This window comes from Triticum aestivum, chromosome 7B, assembly GCF_018294505.1.
Source record: "Triticum aestivum cultivar Chinese Spring chromosome 7B, IWGSC CS RefSeq v2.1, whole genome shotgun sequence".
Classification (NCBI taxonomy): domain Eukaryota; kingdom Viridiplantae; phylum Streptophyta; class Magnoliopsida; order Poales; family Poaceae; genus Triticum; species Triticum aestivum.
The window spans coordinates 66,984,251-66,994,449 of NC_057813.1; the positions used below are offsets into that span (position 1 = coordinate 66,984,251).

The window sequence follows — 10,199 nt, forward strand, 5'->3', positions numbered from 1 at the left end:
CGATGGTGCCCGATCTGCCTCGAGATTCGTGCGCGTGGCCGGTCAGGACGGGCGAGCCGACGACGGACGGACGGGCCGCTGGGTCGCACGCGTTTTCTGGATGGTTTTCGTTCAGGTCCACGGTCTCTCTCTCGTGGTTCCCTGTCAGCTTTTTCGGAATTAACGGCCGCTTTTTTGTCATGGCGTTTGCACGCTTTCGCTGTCATGGGTGAATGTACCCCTGTGCTGCTGCGTCACCTTGGTCGTCACAGACTTTGCTTAGCTTGTCGTTATCGTGTGGCTGAGTTAATCGTTTATATGAGGGCATGCAATGTGCTGCTGCCCCAGCAATTCATGTAAGCAAATGGTGTTCAAACCACCGCTTCAACTACGCACCACCCAACGCAAAAGAGGTAATAGCACCAGCAGTCTTTGAACTTGTCCGGAATGTGATGATCTAGTCCAAAACTTGCAAAAACAAACTATTGCATCCCACAACTTGCACCCAATGTGCAGATTTAGTCCTAGCAATCAGAGGACGACAAGTGGAGCCAAGTCAGCAAAGCTGGTCAGCGCAGCACCTTTTGCAATTACCCCCTGGCCTTAGCACTAATCAACCCGCACTGCATCCCACTTTTCACCTGAATTCAAGGTTGTTCAAGTCGGCGAGGTGGCGCGGCGCCGGCAAGGCTAAGGCCGTGTTCAAGCTGCAGTTCCACGCCACCCAGGCACGGCACGACCCCCGCTTGCTCCGCAAGAAGCAGAGTTTCGGTTTCGGTTCTGGTTTTAGTTTTCGATTTGAGGCGTGACGGATGGAGCGTGTGTTCCTGCAGGTGCCGGAGCTGGGGTGGGAGTCCATGATGGTGGTGGTGACGCCGCAGGACGTCGGCCGGCCCACGGCGCGGACGGAGCGCACGGAGGTCGCCGACGGCGCCTGCCGCTGGCCCGCCCCGATCTTCGAGACCACCACCTTCCGGCAAGGCGGCCGCCGGCGACAATATCTACCAGTTCCTCGTCTACGAGACCGTAAGCGACCAGCCGACCCCACATTAATCAATCGAGAGCGATCATGCTTGATTTGTTCTGACTCGGCAATGCCGTGCGGTCCGTGCAGGGGTCGGCCAAGGCGGCGCTGCTGGGGAAGGCGACGGTGAACATGGCCGAGTACGCGGAGGCGTTCAAGCCGTCGGCGGTGACGCTCCCCCTCAAGGGCAGCCCCGCGCCCGGCGCGCTGCTGCACGTGAGCACCGATCTCCACCCTCCCCCCACCTCTTAAAAAGCTTGCGGCGTTTTCCTATGACCTGTGATGGTTGACCATCCAGCGGGTGGTGGGTGGTGCCGGCGGTGGGTGCGGTGACGACGGGAGGTAGGTCGCCTTGCGTCGCGTTGGTTGGAGATTAGTTTAGACACATCCGCTGCATTCTGGTTTGAGCTTTAAGAGATCATCTCATCTCACATCAACCATATTCACTTAGACATTGCTGCTAGCTGCATTGTGGCTGTTTGCGCTTTGAGGATTGTGCATGTGCCTGTTGCATTTCGGTGTGTGCCTTAGGCACGGTGCATTTGCTTTGATTCAGGCGTTGATTGTGTAACTGGTTACTGATTCTTGCTCTTCGCGGCGACAGTGAGAACGGCGACACAGCAAAGTCTTCGCCGCGGGGGACGCTGCAGAGCCAGCTGAGCCGGTGCCAGGACGAGGAAGCCGAGAAGGCGAGGTCACTTCCTGCCGATTCGATGAGCCTGGTGCATGTAAGTAACCAGTGAGGCCTAGTGGGGAAGAGTCCTTGAGAGCTTTCCTTTTTTGATCCATCATCATTGCATTGCTCTGTTTCATTTCTGTTGATGCCCAAGAAAGAGAGCTTTTGGCATGCTAAGCATATTACAAAGAAAAAGGGACGCTACGTTTGTCTAGTTGATCATTTCGGGGGGTCACATTTGCTGTGTGGTACTTTTTGTTTGAGATCTGAATTTCTCATTCCTGTAGTGAAGGGGGAGAATTTAGAACTGAATAATGCATGTACTAGATCATCTTTCTTGTGTTGATCAGATAGTAACTGATAGCTTTCTTGTACAGGATGGATTGGTGATAAGCAAACCACCAGGGATGAGGTTTCCCTTGAGAAGAAATATGCCGACATCTGTTGAACCGGCCGGCCACCTCCACAATGCCAATGGCTTTGACACCGTTTCGTTGTCGGGTTCAGAACTTCAGATGGGAGCTCAGGAAGATTCCTGGTCTCAGATTGAGGAGCTGAAGCAAGAGTTGGGCCATGAGAAGAATTTAAATGCAGATCTACGTGTGCAACTACAGAAAATGCAGATCGCTGGACACAAGATAGACATGTCCGAAACAAGCTCGTACCAAGAGAAAGAAGACGAGCTTATGCTGGATGCATTGGTTAAGAAGAGTGACGGCATCGCTAGTTCTGAACTACAAGAGAAGATTCTTGAACTGAGTGATGAAATCGAGCTGTACAAGAAAGACCGTGAGGATCTTGAGATGCAAATGGAGCAGCTTGCACTTGATTATGAGATTCTGAAGCAAGAGAACCATGACATCTCTTCGAGGCTGGAACAAACACAACTGAGAGAGCAGCTAAGGATGCAGTATGAGTGTTCAGCACATTTGTCTATAATAAGTGATCTTGAGGCCAATGTCAAGAATCTGGAGAATGAACTCCAGGAACAATCTCAAAGATTAGAGGCTGATATAGCAGAAGTACTGGCTGCCAAGGTTGAGCAAGAGCAGAGGTCCATAAAGGCCGAGAAGTCTCCGAGGAAAGCACGGTGGAACAACGGTACCACTGCCGAGCGACTTCAGGAGGAATTCAAGAGTCTATCTTCACAAGTATCTTCTGCTTTCAGTGCCAAGAAACGGCTGCTTGTGCAAGCAAGAAAAGAGGTCGCAGAACTACAGTTGCAGAAGAGCCAGTTGGAAGAGTTACTGCAGAAGGCCCACGAAGATGTCGCATCAGTCCAAGAACAACACCGGGTGAAGATTCAGCAGTTACTTACCCCTTAGTGGATTTCAAGTCGAATGAGATATAGGCTGGTGGTGGAGCTCAAGAGCAGTGTGATGTAGCGCGGGTTGATAAGTGCTAAGGCCAGGGGTGTAATTGCAAAAGATGCTGCGCTGACCGGCTCTGCTGACTTGGCTACACTTGTCGTCGTCTGATTGGCTAGGACTAAATCTGCACATCGGGTGCAAGTTGTGGGATGCAATAGTTTACTTTTGCAAGTTTTGGACTAGATCGTCACATCCTGGACAAGTTCCAGGACTGCTGGTGCTATTACCTCAACGCAAAACTAACTCTTCGTGATTTTTCACACGCCCCACTTAATTCTTTTTCTATCCAACTTTCTCATCTCCATGACGCTCTCCCTTGCTTTTCACCGTGTGCAGCGTGGTCCTCTTCGACTTTATCAGCGGAGAAGCCGACTCCTCTGCAGGAACTAGTATGCCCCTGCAAGCATCACCTTTAGTTGAGCTGGACTCTATCCACCTACGTGGCATGCTGGGGCAGCGGTCCAGCGTGGCTCGTTGGCCATGCCCTGAGTAACTAAAAAAAAGGCGGCTCCATCGCGGCGGCGGACGGCCGAACGGTGGGGTGGGCGGCGATCGGCGGAAGCAGTGGGAAAGGACGGGCTTTGAGAGTGGTGGGAAACTGGTAATGTCTAATGCACGGCTATGTGCGTGTTAGAGTCCGACCTGACAAAGGTCTGGACGCAAATCTCCCCTATATATGGTTCCTGTTTGTGGGATTTCATAGATCCGGATCGGTTTGCACAAACTTGATGACTGATGTTGGATGGCAAAAAAAATGTTCGGATTGTCTAGTCTGGACATTTAGGGGCGACTTGGTGAACCGTATTAGAGTTGCCCTAAGTTATACACTTACACAAGAAGAGCGTCTTGGTGAACTATTCAATCCGGTGTTGGAAACCAGTCTGATTGGGCAAGGATGGTGTGGCGGCGATGATATCCTCGTGGTGAAGTTTATGTCCTCGGACTCCGCCGTTGCGACGACGTTTGCTCCAACGTCGGTGTGGAGCTTGGGAGGTAGTCCAGGAGCGGATGTAGATTGTGGTTTGCTTCGGCGGCATGTGGAAGATGGTGGATCGTGTGTTGGGTTCGTGGTTCGTGGCAGGCAAGTACAGTTTCCTCTTCCGACATCTTGGTCGTGTGAGGGTTCAATGGCATGTCCGGAGTATTGGCTCGGTCTGATTCGTTCAACAGTAATGGATTTGCCTTTGGTGACCCACCTTGAAGGTTCGCAAAGCTGCATATCAGTGATGAATTAAGCCGCATAAAGCTCGGGTGAGGAGGTGATTCGTCCTTTGGTTTATGCTGTGGTGGCGTCGGAGGCAGGTGGCGGGTGTTGGCGTCAAGCACAGGGGGGTTCTTCAGTCTTGATTATCTTTTCTTTCTTGATTGGTGTTTCGTTATGTAAAGGTTAGCGTTCTGCTGTATTTTCAGTTTTGCTAGGTCCGTGTGTGCGTAACTTGTATTGTGTTTTTTTATGTTATAGATGAGATATGCATATTACCATGAAGATTGAATTTTGATGATTTGTTGGATGGACTATTAAATACAACCGACGAGCATGATTCTTTTTTGATCAAAGAAGGACTTGCCCCTTCCGATTTTCATTACCGAAAACCACCAAACTTCATAACCGAGTTCAGCCTAAAGAAAAGGACTAAAAAACGCTACCAGAATGACATCGCAACATCCGAGAAGGCTAACACAGGCCAACCAAACTGTGTTAGGACCCAAAACAAGTTCACAAGCGATGACACAATCCAAACCTAAACCGATCATCATTACATCAAAAGCAACCATGGAGCTGAAGGAACCCCAGTAACAACTAGCAGAACAGCAACTTCAGGGTCATCACAACAAGAGTTTCTTCATTCCAGCCTCGCTACATTGATCTTCCACCCTTACTTGGCTATGAACACCTCACTTGCTGCTCGTTCTAGCACCCTTGCTCCCAGCTCCAAAAAAATTTTTTGACGTCTCCTTTATCTGCAGAATGGACCAGTCAGTTAACCACCTGCACATCATTTTGACAATATAGAAAGGATCATTTATCCTTTTCTTTTCAAAAATAATCTCATTCCTGCTTTTCCAAATTGCCCAGAACAGAGCTGAAATCCCAACCAGAACCATTTTCTTATCTTCTTTATTAAATTTCCTAACCCAATCCCCAAAACAGTCTTTCACATTTAGTGGAAAAGTTCTAAATCCACAAACACATCTAACCAAACTCCATAACATTGAAGCAGCAGGACAGGAAAAAAGCAGATGATCAATCGATTCATCTTTCCCACAAAGAACACATTTCTTTCCCCCCTTCCAGCCCTTTTTCAGCAGCACATCTCTAGTTAGAATACTTTTTTTATTGACTAACCATAAAAACACTTTTAGTTTTGCAGGCACCTTAGTTTTCCATAGGTATTTCTGAGGGAATTTCACCCCTACATTAACCAATTTTCTATAAAGGGATCCTACAGAAAACCTATGGTCAGCAGTGAGGGTCCAGAGTACTTTGTCAGCTCCTCCCTGCATTGGTATTTCCTCACATCTCTTTTTGAGGCAATTCCATAGCCCCAAAGTCTCTCCATACAAGGTCCTTCTAAATGTGAACCCATGCCATCCTTTTTGTATGGCCTCTTCTACAGTAATATTGTGGTAAAAGCTTATATCAGACAATCTAGGATATGCCTCTCTCAAAGGTTTATCATCAACCCAGGAATCTTCCCAAAATCTAGTGTTTCTCCCATTCCCTACCTTTTTCTTAACAAATTTGTAAAAGATCTCCTTAATTTTCAACAAGTTAGCCCAAAATTGGGAGTCCCCAGGCCTCTTGCTGACTAGTGCCAAACAGCCACCCTTTCTGTATTTTTCATCCAATATATTCTGCCAAAGACCTTCCTCAGTCTCCATCTTCCGGAACCATTTAGCAAGAAGAGCAATGTTCATTATTTCAAGATTCAGTATTCCTAAACCACCTACTTCCTTGGATAAACAACATTCTTTCCAATTTACTACTCCCTCTGTAAACTAATATAAGAGCGTTTAGATCACTATTTTAGTATTCTAAACACTCTTATATTAGTTTACATAGGGAGTAGGTGATACTTTTTAACATTCTCATCTTCCTGCCAAACCAACCTGGCCCTGAAAAAATCTGCTTTCTTTATCACCCCTTTGGGCACAGCATAAAAGGACATCATGAATAGGGGGATATTGGTCAGGCATGCTTTCACCAGGGTGATTCTGCCAGCAATGGATCCCAGCAACTTCCCTTGCCAACATCCACACCTCTTTTCAATTTTATCAGTCACGCAATCCCAATGTGTGTTCCTAATTCTGGTTTCTGCCACAGGCATCCCTAAGTATCTAATAGGTAGACTCCCCATTTTACATGTCAGTATTTCTTGATATATTTTTTTTTTCTCTTTGGCCTTGCCAAACAACAGCAATTCACTCTTATGGAAATTAATTTTGAGCCCAGGCATTTGCTCAAAAGTCCCTGGAATGAATTTGAGATTTTTCACACTTCCCACCTCATCTTTGATCAAGAATATGGTGCCATCGGCATATTGTAGCATATTAATCCCCTTGTCTTCTTTTTTATTTAACACCCCCTTAACCAGATCATGTTTCAGAGCATTATTCATTAGAATGGCTAAGGCATCAGCAGCTATGTCAAATAGCAAAGGTGACATAGCATCCCCTTGCCTTAAACCTTTAAAAGTTTTAAAATATGGACCAATTTCATCATTCACTCTAACTCCAACATGCCCCCCTCTCATAGTTTCCATTACCCAGTCACACCATTTATCAGGAAATCCTTTCATTTTTAACATTTGAATCACAAAGGGCCATTTAATTTTATCATACGCCTTCTCAAAGTCTACGTTGAATATTAGGGCATCTTCTTTATTCTTGTGGAAGGAATTCAAGGCCTCATGCAGAATTACCACCCCCTCCATTATATATCTGCCCTTAATAAAGGCAGTTTGAGTTCTGGAGATCACAGGGGCCACACATTTAGCCAGCCTATTCATCAGTACTTCAGTGATGATCTTAAAACTGACATTTAAAAGACAAATAGGTCTAAACTTCTGAATTTGTTTAGCATCATTGGTTTTTGGCACCAAAGTGATTATGCCATAATTGAGTCTGGCAATATTGATTTCCCCTTTTGCAAAACTATCCACTAGAGCTTTCAAATCCCACTTAACCACTTCCCAGAAGTCTTGATAAAAATCAGCAAGGAACCCATCAGGGCCTAGGCTTTTGTTTCTTTTCATCCCAAAGACAACCTGATGTATTTCAGTTAGGGAAAAAGGTGCCAAAAGTTCCTGAGGGAGTCCTGGATTAGGGGGTGTTCGGATTGCTGAACTATGACCTTTGGCCGGACTCCTTGACTATGAAGATACAAGATTGAAGACTTTGTCCCGTGTCCGGATGGGACTTTCCTTGGCGTGGAAGGCAAGGTTGGAAATACGGATATGTAGATCTCCTCCCATTGTAACTGACTCTGTGTAACCCTAGCCTTCTCCGGTGTCTATATAAACCGGAGAGTTTTAGTCCGTAGGACGAACAACAATCATACCATAGGCTAGCTTCTAGGGTTTAGCCTCTCTGATATCGTGGTAGATCAACTCTTGTACTACCCATACCATCAATATTAATCAAGCAGGAGTAGGGTTTTACCTCCATCGAGAGGGCCCGAACCTGGGTAAAAACATCGTGTCCCTTGTCTCCTGTTACCATCCGCCTAGACGCACAGTTCGGGACCCCCTACCCGAGATCCGCCGGTTTTGACACCGACATTGGTGCTTTCATTGAGAGTTCCTCTGTGTCGTCACCTTTAGGCCCGATGGCTTCTTCGATCATCAATAATGACGCGGTCCAGGGCGAGACTTTTCTCCCCGGACAGATCTTCGTATTCGGCGGCTTTGCACTGCGGGCCAATTCACTTGGTCATCTGGAGCAGATCGAAAGCTATGCCCCTGGCCATCAGGTCAGATTTGGAAGTTTGAACTACACGGCTGACGTCCGCGGAGACTTAATCTTCGACGGATTCGAGCCACAGCCGAGCGCGCCGCACTGTCACGATGGGCATGATCTAGCTCTACCACCGGACAGTGTCCAGAGGGCCGCTCAGGTGTCTGCTCCGACCCTTAGCTCGGAGCTGGCTGCGCCGATCGAGGACGGGTGGCTGGACGCCGCCTCGGGGGCTGCAATCTCTACGGTGATCGAGCCGAACACCAGTCTTGTCCTTCGCGAAGCTCGTGACTCCAAGGTGCCGGACTCCTTTCCGGACTCCGAATCTTCCACGCCCCCTCCGATCGAACCCAATTGGGCTCCGATCATGGAGTTCACCGCCGCGGACATCTTTCAGCACTCGCCTTTTGGCGACATCCTGAATTCGCTAAAATCTCTCTCTTTATCAGGAGAGCCCTGGCCGGACTACGGTCAGCAAGGTTGGGATGCGGACGACGAAGAAATTCGAAACCCACCCACCACCCACTTTGTAGCCATTGTCGATGATTTAACCGACATGCTCGACTTCGACTCCGAAGACATCGACGGTATGGACGTCGATGAAGGAGACGACCAAGAACCAGCGCCTATAGGGCACTGGAAAGCCACCTCGTCATATGACATATACATGGTGGACACCCCAAAAGAAGGGGATGGCAAGGGAACAACGGAGGATGACCCCTCCAAGAAACAGCCTAAGCGCCGACGTCAACGGCGCCGCTCCAAATCCCACCAAAGCAAAAACGGCGATTCCGGCACCGGAGACAATAACACCCCGGACAGTGCCGAAGACAAACCCCTCCAGCAGGATTCAGCGCAGGAGGATGGAGAAGCCAACCCTCATAAGAGAGCGGCAGACAGAGAGGTCGAGGACGATATTACATGCCTCTCTCCGAAGACAAAGCAAGCCTTGACGACGATGAATTTGTCGTGCCTGAGGACCCCGTCAAACAAGAGTGTTTCAAACGCAGGCTTATGGCCACAGCAAGCAGCCTCAAGAAAAAACAAGCAGCAGCTTAGAGCTGACCAAGACTTGCTAGCCGACAGATGGACCGAAGTCCTTGCTGCAGAAGAGTACAAACTCGAACGCCCCTCCAAGAGCTACCCAAAGCGTAGGCTGCTACCCCAATTAGAGGAGGAAGCAACTAAACCTACATCACCAGCGTATGATGCGGCCGACCGGCCACCCCGTGGCCGCGATAGAGAGGCCTTTCGGCCATCTACTCAAGCCGCACCCCGGCGCCGCTCAAAAAGTACCAAGGCACGGGGAAACACGCCAGACCTGCGAGACATATTGGAGGACAAGGCAAGACAAACAAGATCGATCTACGGATCGCGTGGGCGCCCCACGACACGTGACGACAACCGTCACGCCGGATATGGCAAATACGGCCAGGCCGAACACAACAGACAAAGCTCGTCCGAGCTACATCGTGATATAGCCCAATACAGAGGCGCCGCACACCCACTATGCTTCACAGATGAAGTAATGGATCATCAAATCCCCGAAGGTTTTAAACCCGTAAACATTGAATCATACGATGGCACAACAGATCCTGTGGAATGGATCAAGGATTATCTCCTTCATATCCACATGGCCCGCGGTAATGATCTACATGCTATCAAATACCTCCCACTCAAGCTTAAAGGACCAGCTCGACATTGGCTTAACAGCTTGCCAGCAGAGTCAATTGGTTGCTGGGAGGACCTGGAATCCGCATTCCTTGATAATTTCCAGGGCACCTACGTGCGACCACCAGACGCCGATGACCTAAGCCACATAATTCAGCAGCCAGAGGAATCGGCCAGACAGTTCTGGACAAGGTTCCTAACCAAGAAAAATCAAATAGTCGATTGTCCGGACGCAGAGGCCCTCGCAGCCTTCAAACATAACATCCAAGACGAATGGCTTGCCCGGCACCTAGGACAGGAAAAGCCAAAATCCATGGCAGCCCTCACGACACTCATGACCCGCTTTTGCGTGGGAGAAGACAGCTGGCTAGCTCGTAGCAATAACATGACCAAGAGCCCCGGTAATTCAGATACCAAGGACAACAATGGCAGGTCGCGTCGCAACAAACACAAGCGCCGCATTAACAGCGACAATACTGAGGATACGACAGTTAATGCCGGATTCAGGGGCTCTAAACCCGGT

The 10,199-nt window shown here is 48.7% G+C and overlaps 1 pseudogene; it reads left to right on the forward strand.

Annotated features, from left to right (window-relative positions):
• The first annotated feature begins 2 nt into the window (after positions 1-2).
• Positions 3-3,178, forward strand: LOC123157668 (uncharacterized; annotated as a pseudogene).
• The last annotated feature ends 7,021 nt before the right edge of the window (positions 3,179-10,199 follow it).